We start from the raw sequence: 13,493 nt of genomic DNA on the forward strand, positions 1-13,493 counted from the left end.
ATCTTGAACCCATCTACTAGTTCAGGACATCACTGTAAGTCAAACATGGAAGAAAAAAATATTTATCATGTTATTCTTTGAGAACTAAAGTCTTAAGGATTATTCTCATGACTGAATTTTACTGTTTTATATTTTTCATTTTCTCATTAATACCTGATTAATGAACAGTAGGACATGTAAAATCACCTGTGATAATTTAGATCAAGGGTCAGAAAACTATGTCTATGGGCCATATTTGGCCCATCACATGTTTTTGTAGATAAAGTTTTACTGGAACACAGCAAGGTCCATTCTTTTAAATACAGTCTATGGCTGTTTTTGTGTCACAACAGCAGAGTAGTTGTGACAGAGGCTGTGACAAACACTGTAAAAGCCACTAAACTTAAGATATTTACTATCTTATCTCTTATAGAAAATGCCAATTTGCCAGTTGCTGATTTAAATTAGTGAATCTTTGAGTGAATATCATTTTTTTCTACACCAGTTGAGGTTACATTTCTCAGGAGATGTCAAGGCATGAAGATCATGAATGGAAAATAAAAATCTTGAGCAGCTATTTGATTTTCTACCTATCAAAAGTAATTTGTAAATTCTGCCAACACCTTTAGGTAATGATGATTGATAAAATATTTTAAATAAATGTGTATATCTTCAATATATGATATTGCATATTGAAGTCAAAAAAAAAAAAAAAAAAAAAAAAAAACCAAAACAAGACAAGGATAATAAAAACATGACTATAGTAAGTCCTTACCTATCAATAATTACTTTAAATGCTAATGGATTATTTATCCAATCAAAACACAGAGAATGGCTAAATGGATTTTAAAAAGACCCAACTATATGCTGCCTACAAGACTCACTTCACCTTTAAGAACACACATAGGGTGAAAGTGAAGGGATGGAAAAACATAGTCCATGTGAATGGAAACTAAAAGCAAGTAGGGGTAGCTATACTTAGAAATAATTTTAACCAAGGAAGTGAAAAACCTGTACACTGGAAAGTATAACTGATAAAAGAAACTGAAAAAGACAAAAATAAGTAGAAAGACTTCCTGTGTTCATGAACTAGAAGAATTAATACTGTTAAAATACTACCCAAAGCAATCTAGAGATTTCATGCAATCCCTATCAAAATCCTAATGGCATTTTTCACAGAAGTAGAAAAAACAGTCCTAAAACTCATATGGAACCATGAAAGACCCTGGATAGTCAAAGCAATCTTGAAAAAGAGGAACAAAGCTGGAGGCATCACACTTCCTGATTTCAAACTATATTACAAAGCTATAATAATTAAAACAGTATGGTACCAGGATTAAATACAGACACATAGGTCTATGGAACAGAATAGAGAGCCCAGGAATAAAACCACATATGTGGTCAACTAATCTTTGACAGGAGCTCCAAGAACATACAATGGGAAAAGGACAGTCTCTACAATAAATGGTGTTAGGAAAACTGGGCAGCCACATGCTGAAGAATGAAATTGTACCCCTATCTTAGACCACTCACAAAAATTAACTCATAATAAATTAAACACTTAAATGTAAGACTGAGACCATAAAAACCCCAGAAGAAAACATAGGGATAAATCTCCTTGACACAGGCAACAAAAGCAAAAATAAACAAGTGAGACTACATCAAACTTAAAATTTTCTGCACAGCAAAGGAAACAATCAACAAAATTTAAAGACAACCTATAGAATAGGAGAAAATATTTGCAAACCATACATCTGTTAAGGGGTTAATATCCAAAATGTATAAGGCACTCAAAATACCAAAACAAACAAACAAATAAAATCCCCAAATAACACAAATTGGCAAATAACCTAAATAGACATTTCTCAGAAGAAGACATACAAATGGCCAACATGTATGTAAAAAGGTGCTCAACATCACTAATCTTTATGGAAATAGATCAAAACCACAAATCAAATCAAAACCACAATAAGATATTGCCTCATACCTATTAGGATGGCTGTTATCAAAAAAACAAGAAATAACAAATGTTGGTGAGGATGTGGAGAAAAGGGAACCTTTGTGCACTGATTGTGGGAATGTAAATTTGTACAATAATGGAAAATAGTACAGAGTTTCCTGAGAAGATTAAAAAATAGTTATAAGATCCAGCAAACCCACTTCTTAGTTTATATCTGGAGAAAACATGCACTTCTATGTTCGTTGCAGCATTAGTCACATAACCAAGATATGGAAATAACCTCAGTGTCTTGACAGATGAATGGATAAAGAAAATGTGGTATAAATATATACAATGAAATATTACTTAGCCAGAAAAAAGGCAAATATGCCATTTGTGACAACATGTATAAACCTGGAGGACATTATAAGTGAAATAAACCAGACAGAGAAAGAAAAATACTGTATGGTCACATTCATATGAGGAATCTTAAAGAAAAAAATGTCAAGCTCATAGAGCAGAGTAGAATGATGGGGGAAGGGGGAGTGGGGAGATGTTGATCAAAGGGTACAGACTTTCAGTTATGAAGAAGTTCTGGAGATCTAATGTACAGCATGGTGACTATTGTAAACAACACTGTACTGTATACTTGAAATTTGCTAAGACAGTAGATCTTAAACATTCTCACCACACACACACAGCATAGCTTTGTGAGGGGATGGGTGTGTTAATTAACTTAATTATGGTTATCAATACATAATACACATTTATCAATTCCTCAGGTTGTACACTATACATAGAATTCTATTTGTCAATGATACTTCCATAAAGCTGGAAAAAAAGAAAACATGTTCTCATGATCTTCAGAGTCTCACTTTGCTTTCAAGAGAGATGTTTATTCATTATGAATATGAATCCAAATATTTGGATGGATACAAGAGAACCAACTGTAACAGAAATTTAAGACCATCTTTTCCTGTAACATGAAAAATTTGATATCTTGTATTTCATTGGATAAATTGCAAAATATTTTCTAGACCCTGAGGTTGTATATTTCATGATGTGGCTGTGACATAGTTGCTTTTTGAAATAGTTAATTTAACTTCTTTTTGATACATATGAATTTTTATGCCCCACAGGAAGACAGCATAGGTTATTTCATATTTATGAGTTTCCTGTAATTTGAATAAATTCCATGATCAATGCAGATCTTTACTTGGAAAGACAAACAGAAGAAAATAAAAAACCCCCTGGCTTTTGAGAGTGAACTTCATTATGAAGTTGGATCCAAAGTTACAACATCAAGAAATGTATGTTATGTTGAGAAATGAATATATTAACAATAGTAGTAGTGTTCAGTAAGCTTACAAACTGAATGTCATATTGGCTGATTTTGGTACAGAAGCTCAAACAGCTACATACTCCATCTTATGACTCATTTCCTCTAGTTAGTCACTGAGTCATAACTCATCTTTGTTCATCATATCCACGCAAAAGGTCTCAAGATGAACTCCAAAGTACCTTATGTTCTTTTTAACTAGGTAGGGAGGTATCTAAGTACAGCTCCATTTTCTTTCAAATATATATTAAGTGACTCATGGGCAGCACTACGAGTTAACATTAAACACTGACTGCATAGTTCAGGCTCTTTCTCCTCATTTTCCTTTCTTTTCTTTCTTGTCCTCCTTTCAACTTTCTCAACTTTCACATCCCCGTTTGTGCCTCTAACACAATCCAAGTAAACTAACTTTGTGCTTGGAACTGATTTGAAATTTTCCCATAATGATGAGATCAAGTTTTACAACTGAGTCAAAAATCCACTCCCTTTCAATCATTACTTTCCGCTACCTGACAATTACCCCACTCTTTCCTGAATTTAGTTTCTGCACCAAAACAATAATTTCCTCCTCTATTACGTCTTAATGCCCCTGTACCAGCGAGAAAGGCTAGTTGTTGATATGGGGTATTCACTTTAAAAAAAAAATTATTATCTATTTATTTATTTTTGGCTGTGTTGGGTCTTTGTTGCTGCGCATGGGCTTTCTCTAGTTGTGGAGCGTGGGGGCTCTAGGTGCGCAGGCTTCAGTAGTTGCAGCACATGGGCACAGTAGTTGTGGCTCATGGGCTCTAGAGCACAGGCTCAGTAGTTGTGGTGCCCGGGCTTAGTGGCTCCGAGGCATGGGGGATCTTCCTGGACCAGGGATCGAACACGTGTCCCCTGCATTGGCACATGGATTCTTAACCGATGCACCACCAGGAAGGCCCCTGAGATGGGATATTAAAGCCGTTTCTAAGAGGACATGGTGGCTGGACTCAAAACAGAAAGGCAAGAGTCTGAGAGGTAGATGACTTGAATTCATTCTCATATTGTAATCAAGATAGTAAAGACGTTAGCTTGATAAGTGTGTGTACGAGTCAATCTCCATTTCCCATGTCAGAGAGAAGGAAACCTTAGAGAAAATTCGGTTGAGCGACCAGGAAAGAGTAGAAACAATGTGTGCTAGATTTTATGGAACTGAGAGACTTCAAAAGGTGCTAAGAATAGATTGGGACATTTTTTTTTAACAGTATTTGTACTTGTTTGTAATGAACAAAAAACCCTGCCTTCTTAATCTGAATGAACGTTATTTGGAGTAAGAAATAATCTCTGGGAAAGGATAAGACTTTGGGTCCATATAGTTGATATCTTAGTTTGTTCCCAGAGTCCATACAAAGTCATTTTAAGGAATACATCCTATAGTTTCTCCTTCTTTAGGACAGTGATGACATTATTTAGTGACCATTTAAAATCTGTTAATGACAGTCAGAAGCACTGCTAGGGGAAGGTCAGGATAAACAGTCTTTCTCCTTGAGCACATTTTGCAAACGTAGCTCGTTTTCGACAACTTTTTATAGTAATATGTTGCCTAAAGTTATTAATACTGTATAGTATACTGAAAAATTCTGTTAAGAGGGTCGATCTCAGGTTAAGTGTTCTTAACACACACACACACACACACACACACAATGATAACAAAGGGAAAAAAACACACAAGGGGGCAGGAGGAAACTTTTGAAGGTGATGGGTACGTTTATTACCTTGAAGGTAGTGATGGTCTCACAGGTATATGCATATGTCCAAACTCATCAAATTGTATACATTAAATAGATGCAGTTTTTGTATGTCAACTATATCTCAATAAAGCTATAAAAAGAGAGTAATGTGTTAACTCAACAGGGAAGGCTATGCTGAGAACATGTTAGAAAAAGGTAGACTGGGGATAGAAGGTGTGTAGTTGATTATGGGGATGGAGGGCTGCACATGTGTTGCCCCACCAGTGAGGACACAGATCCCTGCCCCTCGCCCCCACCCAGTCCCAAGTATTGCTCCCCTTGTACTTAGAGTCTAACTGTGCCTTAAAGACAATGTGGGTACACAACATAGAGGTGATTTACTGCCTTTATCAGAAGACTAGTGGGAATCAGTACTGTCAGCGCGGGTGGTAACACAATCCTTGGCCTCCCTCTCAGAGTTGACCCCGGAAGCTGCTGCATCAGAAAGAATGACTCCCCTGGCCTACCAGCCCAGGTGAGTAAAGTGCTGTACACCTTGGAAGACAACTCCTAACACCACGCTGTAGATATTTTTTTTTGTCTCTGTAAAATGCACTGTTTTTTTTCCTATGCTGAGTAAAACCTATCTCCCAGCTTCTCTGAGATTATCTCAATATTGATGAGAAAGTAGTTTGCTTATTTCGAAACCCCAGGGGCCAGATCATAGTGTTCTCTAGACTGAGTCATAAAAAGAAAACTAAATGCATTACCTGTTCCTTAATGAAAAGCATGGGTGTGAGATCTCCCTGAAGTTCATATGATTCACAAGAAAGAAATGAAAAGGACAGCTTTGTGGCACAGTATCAATTCAATTGATCTTTCCTTCTCCTGGGAATTACAACGCCTCAATTTCATTTGGGTTCAGCATGTTTAATGAAGGAAAATCAGTTTCTAAGGAGAATCATTTCACTAAAACAGATGAGCTAATAACTTGTACTAATGACAAACATCTTTTAGCTATGGAAATTAAACTCTGCATTTAGTAATTTTTGAAAACATACTACACTCTCAAATGTATTTAGTGTCAAAGTACTGTTGAGAGGGACAGCCGTGATGGATGTTCACCTTTATTTTAGGGATTGGGAACCTAAGAAAAAAGAAACATTGGAAAGCTTTAGCAAGCAATGACATATCTGGAATGTGCAATGATATAATGTTAGGCCTGTGAATTTATCATTAAATTCTACTGAATCCTATCAAATCCTTTAAAAAGTACATTTCATTTGATACATCCCATCATGTTGGTATTCACCAATTATTTCATCCTGCATTTAGAGATTCCAAGCATAGTTTCAAAAGGCAAAGGATTCTCATTATTATAATTAAATTTCATAATTAGAAATAGACTAAGATATTCAACTGTCTCTCTCCCTCTTTTTTCCCCACAGATAAGCCTAGAATGCTAGGTAAAAATGTGGTCAAAATGTGGTCAGATCTGAACTGCTATGCATGATTATAGTGGCTATATGTTTGTTAGTTGTTCTGAAAATGTATGAATGTAAAGGGTTTCATTTCCTAGTTCATTGCAGAAATTCATTTTAACTGTCAGTCAGAGTCACCCATCAAACAATCTGTGGATAAAATAACATGACTTGATATAGAAATGCTAGATGACTAGGCCATTCTTGCTTTGTGCTGAAGCATTTATGTTAGATAGGAAGATTCTGGGGAATCAAGGAAGGAATCCACATTTTTGTGAAGTCGCAAGTTCTTTCTCATTGGGTGAAATGAAATCTCAGTGACCAGAGAACTGGGTAACTGCCTTGGTCATTTTTTGAATTACTTTAAATGTGGACTAGAGTAGAGGAAGGTACAAGATTTCCTTGTTTCACCGAGAGTTGCTGTTCACAATGAGAGTTGTTTTTCAAGCTGCCCTCTCTGGTCAGGGATTATCAGTCTTGGATCTCATCACATATCTGTGAAACTTCAAAAATAGATGTCTGACTGTAAAATAGATAGTCAGTGGGAAGTTGTTGTATAACAAAGGGAGTTCAACTCGAGGATGGAAGATGCCTTAGAGGACTGGGGCGGGGAGGGTGGGAGGGACTCGAGGGAGGGGGGAGTCAAGGAAGGGAGGGAATACGGGGATATGTGTATAAAAACAGATGATTGAACTTGGTGTACCCCCCCCCACAAAAAAAAAAAAAATAGATGTCTGAGTCTCACGCAGATCTACTGAATCTGAATCTCCAGGGGCAGAGTCTGGCTTCTGTTATTTGAAAAACTCCAGTTGTTAACCAGAAGGGCAGCTTGGGTTGAGAATGGGTCCCTGGAGTTTTATGGATGAATGTGGGCAGAGGCCTACTACCCTCTGCTTTTTGCCTTCAGTCTTAAAACTTCTATGTATTTTTACATTTTAGGTTTTTGTGTGAGGGGTTAAAAATCATTAATACGAAGGGTCCACAGCTTTCCCACTTCTTGTTCCTTGTTTGAATTCTTTCTGCTCCTCCCATCCTCTTAGAAGAGAAAGGAAATAACCTGTGAAGGTACACTGTCCTCAGAGAGAGGACAGAGCATTGCAAAGAGGAAGGAAGGACTCAAAGAACCTCAAGGTGAAGCAGGATGACTTGGGTAAGACAGTTCTTTTTTGGGTTGGGGGGTGGGGACAAAGGAATGAAAGACCTCCCAGATTAGACAGGGTGGAAGTGGAGGTGGAGGCTGGGGTACAAGAGTTTATATATTAGGTTTTGTAGACTAATTCTTGGATAATAGTACATGTTTGACAAGGAATAAAAATTGAGACTTTTCATGCATCATGCCTCTTGAATATGGTTCTTCTATAGAATGGGTTATGGAGGAAAGTGCTTCAACAGTTAGGAATGCTGAAAGCATTTGTGGGCTTCTTAATGCTATCAACAAGCCAGGGCCTTTCCATCGTTTTACTTCACCCACCGTAGTGTGCTGGTCTTTTGTCTTTACTCTGGCTGCCCCATGGTCACGAGATGGCATCACATCCAGTTTCAAAGGTGCAGAAAGAACAGGGAAGAGGTGAAGCCAGGAGCATGTAGCTTGCACAAGTCCTACTTATAAAGAAGCAAGAGTTTCCCAGTCCCACTAGCAGCCCTCCCCTTGTGAGTTATTTGCCAAATTGGGTCATGGTGACATCGTATTGCTAGCAGCTGAGAAAGCCTACAAAAGTGAATATTCAGCTTTTCTGGCGTCTATATTGGAAGGCAAGCGGGACAACCAGGTTAGAATTGGCTGCTGTGTGAGCCAGGCAACAGTGTGTGTCATGGCATGTCGCAGGCTTTGCCCCTTGCATGACAAAAAGTGACCAAAAACGAGTCCCAGCAAAAGAAACTGGGAAAGCACTGTTTTAGAAAAGTCATTTTCAAGTTTTCTGAATCATTTAAAACTGGTTGAAAGCAGATATCTGGGCCTCAGTCCCACGGATTCTGATTCAGTAGCTTTGGGATAAGACCCGAAGATTTACCATTTAATAATCTTCTCAGATGACTCTGATGAAGGAAGTCTGTGGATCACACATTCAGAAAAAAATGGTTTTGAGAAGCAGGCTGAAGTTAGCTCAGTGGTTCTTAAACTGGCTGAATGTTAGAATCATTGGGAAGCTTTTCAAAAATATCAAAGCAATGCTTGTGCATGGGCCCTTTTCCCAACTAATTAAATCAGAAAATCTGGGTTTGAGAGATCAGAATCATTTACATCTCCCAAGGTGATTTTAATATGCAGTCAGAGATGAGACTCACTGACATGTATTAAAGATTCTGGCTAACAAGCTTCTTGTACAAAGAGTGAAGCCAGGGAAAGCTGGGGTGGCAGAAAGACATCCTGACCTCTCTATGCTAGCTCTTGGAAACCTTTGAAAGGGGTGGGTAGAGAAGAGAGAGTAAAATAGGCTGGCAACCTTAGATAAGGTAAATAGCAACTGATATGCAAGAAATAAAGAGTAAAAAGGTGAGGCATCTCAAATAGCTCAGTCTTTCTTGTCTTTAAATACTAGTTTTAGGTGCAGGCATTTAAATGCTGCTTTTAAGGTGTTATATCATTTTCTGTAATTTGTCCATGAGCATAAACTTATTAATATTTATGTAGATGCTGTGATTAAATGTCTGTTTTTTTTCAGGGAAAGGAAATAATGTTAGAAGTAGTCGTCTCTGGAATCCTCTGAAATCCTTACCTGTAGAGATAAACTCCCTAGTTATCTGAGATGCTACTAGTGTAGACTAGAAAAAGCCACACAGCACTGGCTCCTTGGAATCTAAAGAGGCTTCAGGTTTAAAAGATTAAATATGACAATTTCAAATTCTTTACAATAAGTCTAGTGGCATTCTGCTAGTAGAGCAAGAATTTAAACATATGTGTTTAATTACCTGTGTAAGGTGTTAGCCTAGTATTCTGGACCAAGTGGCTTACTTGTGAGAAATGTCTGTGCTGTTATGTAAAGCTTCTAAAAAACATCAGCTAAAATGTTAAGGAATGTGGTTACTTCATGCATGTCACCAGCTCAGCTCCATGGTGATGTATGTTGCCAGGGAATGAACATGCTCTGGGGTGTGGCTTCTTGGTAGAAAAACAAGGAACGAAAAAGTAACTACATGAGAATGAGGAGGAGATTAAAATTCTAACTGCAAACATGCATGAGGCACCATGTTAAGGTATTATCCATGAAGAGAATGTGAAGATCAACATGACATAAATCCTACCTTCAGGAGAAAAACATACACGGCAAACAACTAGGAAACACAGAAGTGTATGATGTACCACAAGATATTTGAAGGTCGTTCAGTGTGAGTCACTGTTGTAAATTCATAGGCGAGGAACTTACATCTTGCCTTGCAATTTGGGGACTTTTTTTTGGGGGGGGAGCATTTTTAAATGAAGCGGTAGTTTTTGATGTCAGAATTGAGCCGTTGTATTATGGGTTGAATTGTATTCATTCCCCAAAATTCCTCTGTTAAAATCCTCAGCCTTGGTACCTGAGAATGTGAACTTATTTGGAAATAGGTGTGGTTATAGATGTAATTAGTTAAGATGAAGTCAAACTAGAGTAGGGCGGGTCCCGAAACCACTTTGATTGGTGTCCTGATAAAAAGGGGAGATCTGAACACAGACACACCCAAAAAGTGCCACTGGAACGTGGAGGCAGGGATTGGCATGATTCATCTACAAGGCAAGATGTGCCAAAAATGGCCAGAAAACCACCAGCACCTGGGGAGAGGCAGGGACCAGATTCTCCCGCAGAGTCCTCAGGAGGAGCCAACCCTGCCAACACTTTGATCTTAGACTTCTAGCTTCCAGAATCGTGAGACAATAAATTTCTGGTTTTTTAACCACGCAGTGTGTGACACTTTGTTATAGCAGTCCTAGCACACTCATACACATGGATATTGTATTGACAGACGATGGTTAGGAAAAAGGTGTACTTGGTAGAGGGAACAGCATGGACAAAGACATGGAGGGAAAGGCATGCTCTGGTAACAGAGGTACAAGGTCCTGTGATACAGGGCCGCGGTCTCCAACTTTTTGGCACGAGGGACCGGTTTTGTGGAAGACAATTTTTCCCCAGATAGGGGTTGGTGGGGAAGGGGTTCAGGCAGCAATGTGAGCCACGGGGAGCAGCAGATGAAGCTTCCTTGCTCCCCTGCCGCTGACCTCCTGCTGTGTGGCCTGGTTCCTAACAGGCTGCAGGCTGGGAGTGGTCCGTGGCCCAGGGGTTGGGGACCCCTGACCTAGGGTCAGCATATACACTTGGGGGGAAGACAAAGAGTGGCTGAAGGCTGTGTTTGGGGGAAGATTGTGAAGACCTGCGATTCCTTATTAAGGGTTATGGACCTTTTTCTTTGGGTATTGAGCTGCTAAATGTTTCAAGTGGGTAGTGTAAGACATCTAGAGCTATTTAAGTTATTTTCATCTACATGGAACACTTTTGGAGGAAAATATCTGAGCAAATGCTCATTTAACCCAGTGTGAAGAAAGTGACCAACTAACTTTAGCCTGTAAATGATATAGCCTTATTTCTGTCCAGTTCTGCCCAATTCTATCTAATACTCACACGCTGCTGTCTTACATGTCACCTTTAGTAAATGTCACTGCTCTGCTTGGCAGGAGGTATTTCTGTTCCGAGGGACAGACCCACTGTCCCTCGATTGTACCAGAAATTAATTACACAGACATTTCAGAGCCCTGTCTCCCTGAATATAGTTGGCAGATGTACAGAAGAATTGACCATCATAGGAGTTTTAAAAAGAGGAACTGTTCGATGCACTGAAAGCAACATTTTTGTTTGTAGCACACCTCATTTTTCCTCAGTTCCCCAATCTCGAAAACCAGGGTAATGATACAGTAGAATCCATCTCACGTGTTACTGTGAAGGCTAAATGAGATGAAGCATGTAATGTGATTAGAGAGTGCTAAGTAAATGTTAGGTATATTACTGGTAGGACTGGAGGAGCTGAGGTTTCAAATCCCTGTTTATTGACTCCAAATTCTGTGTTGTTTTAACCCCTCTGCTCTGTTTTCTTAAGCGATGTTGATCTTAACAATAATAGGCTTTCTACTTCACTCCTGGTGGAGTGAAGTATCATTACTTTTCTCTCCTGGCACATGTTAGGCGGCATCTTTCCATGCAAGCGCCTGGACCGGGACAGACATTGGCAAGACTCAAGGGATCCTCTGGGCCTCAGAGAGGAGCAGTTGCGAGCTGCCGGAGATAAGCAAGCGGGGAGTGGGCTGTTGGTGTCTCATGCAGCAGAAGCACTGACGCATTTGGGCAAACAGAATCCTCTCTAGAGAGTCTGGGATCCCGAGGTAGCGGTCAAACTCTCCACTGAGAGAGGCTTGCGAGATCGCATCCTCATGAGGAAGGAATTGTAGTTGGGAAATAAAAACAGCTGGACATCTGGTTAAACGTGAAACTGAACATCTGGCAAGAGGTGTGTTCCTGCCAGGAGCTCTCTGTGTTTGCCTCTACAAGTGATATTTATAAGCAGAGGATCAGCATATTGCAGGTGATTCATTGCTTAAAGAGTTTTATATCCATAACACCCAAAAAGTTCACAAAGAAAGCTGTACCTAACTAGTAGTTCTTTTTATTTAAAAGCAAAACACTCTACCATCAATTGACTCCTGTATCAATCAGGAGGGCCTACTTATATGCAGTGGATAAGAAACATTCCCCCAATATTGGTTATGACAACATAATTTTATTTCTCATTCTTACTTGGCAAAAACTCACCAGATTTGTAGCTCTTCTCCTCCTTAGTAAAATCTACTTTTTTTTTTGTAGTATCCACAATGTGGCAATAATGAGACTAGCACTTTTCATACCTTCTTTAATCTCATAATCGCTATAATTCTTATCTTCTTTTTGCAGATATGAAATTGAGATGCAAGTTTCAGTGAGTAAACAGTAGACTGGGTTTTGGATCCAGATTTTTCTAATGCTAAACCGGTTATGCCACTCTTTTAAACATAATCCTCAGTTTTAATTTTTAAATGTAATTCACTCATGTTCTCTCTCCAGTATTCCTAGGAGAAAGGAAGATTCAAATGTCATTATTCTGATGCATAGATTGGCAAACCAAGACATGAGAGATTCTGTACTTTGTCGATGCCAGCCTATACATTTAATGACAAAGTTGAAAACAGAATCTTGAGCAGTGTTCTCACATCAGAATTACTTTGTGTAGTTTGTAGAAATGCAGATTTCAAAGCTGCCCCTGGTGGTTCCTGGGTGATTCCCATTCTGGTGAAAAAGAAGGGCACCGTGGAAATCACTGACCTAGGTCTTCAATTATCCCAGTACTATTGGCACTAGGCCATGTTGTCACTGAAAGCTGAAAAACTCTCGGGGAGGACACGATTACAATCTGTAACTTTGTTAATGCTCTTGCCCAGAAAGATTGCCTGAACTTGAAGGTTGAATTTGAGAGCATCATGGAATTGCTGATTAAACTCCAACTGTAGCATTAGTCATGTGGGAATAAACTGTCACTGTTTACAGTATATTCAAATCGAGATTTCTGAGAAGGCAATTAGGCTAATTAGTTCAGTAATGAATAGTGTTAACCTTTATATTTCATTACGGAGTCCATAGTCTCAGTTTACTTCTGTCCCTCAATTTTATGTTATTTGAAATTGAGATGGAAATGGTGTGTGTATAACTCAAAACTAACTGCTCAATTAGGTAGGATAGGCGACTAAAAAAAATGTTGAATTGGTGATCAAAGACAAAAATATTTCATGGATTATTTAAATCTTTCCTATTTTGAATATGACTGTTTCAGCACTGTTGCAAGATTGCTTAAAAGTAAAAATTACATACTTTGATTTTTTTTTGCTGAAATGTCATTAGATGGTTACAGATTAGTTTACCAAAAGTTGATTTGATTGTGACATTTTTGCTTCGTAAGTCACTGTTTCCAAATTAACTCTCCATTAATTTTCAAAAGCTGGGACACTTTTAAAATGTGTAGATTCCCTGGTGAACTCCAGGAATCTGTGCTTTAATCTAATATCTGGG

The 13,493-nt window shown here is 38.6% G+C and overlaps 1 protein-coding gene across 1 annotated transcript in view; it reads left to right on the plus strand.

Annotated features, from left to right (window-relative positions):
* The first annotated feature begins 7,550 nt into the window (after positions 1 to 7,550).
* Positions 7,551 to 13,493, plus strand: part of SCG2 (secretogranin II) — a 74,607-nt gene continuing 68,664 nt past the window's right edge. Inside the window, exon 1 of the mRNA XM_057745901.1 lies at positions 7,551 to 7,582. The gene's annotated coding sequence lies outside the window, so the exon portion shown is untranslated. The remainder of the gene's footprint in view (positions 7,583 to 13,493) is intronic.

This window comes from Hippopotamus amphibius, chromosome 8 (assembly GCF_030028045.1).
Source record: "Hippopotamus amphibius kiboko isolate mHipAmp2 chromosome 8, mHipAmp2.hap2, whole genome shotgun sequence".
Classification (NCBI taxonomy): Eukaryota; Metazoa; Chordata; class Mammalia; order Artiodactyla; family Hippopotamidae; genus Hippopotamus; species Hippopotamus amphibius.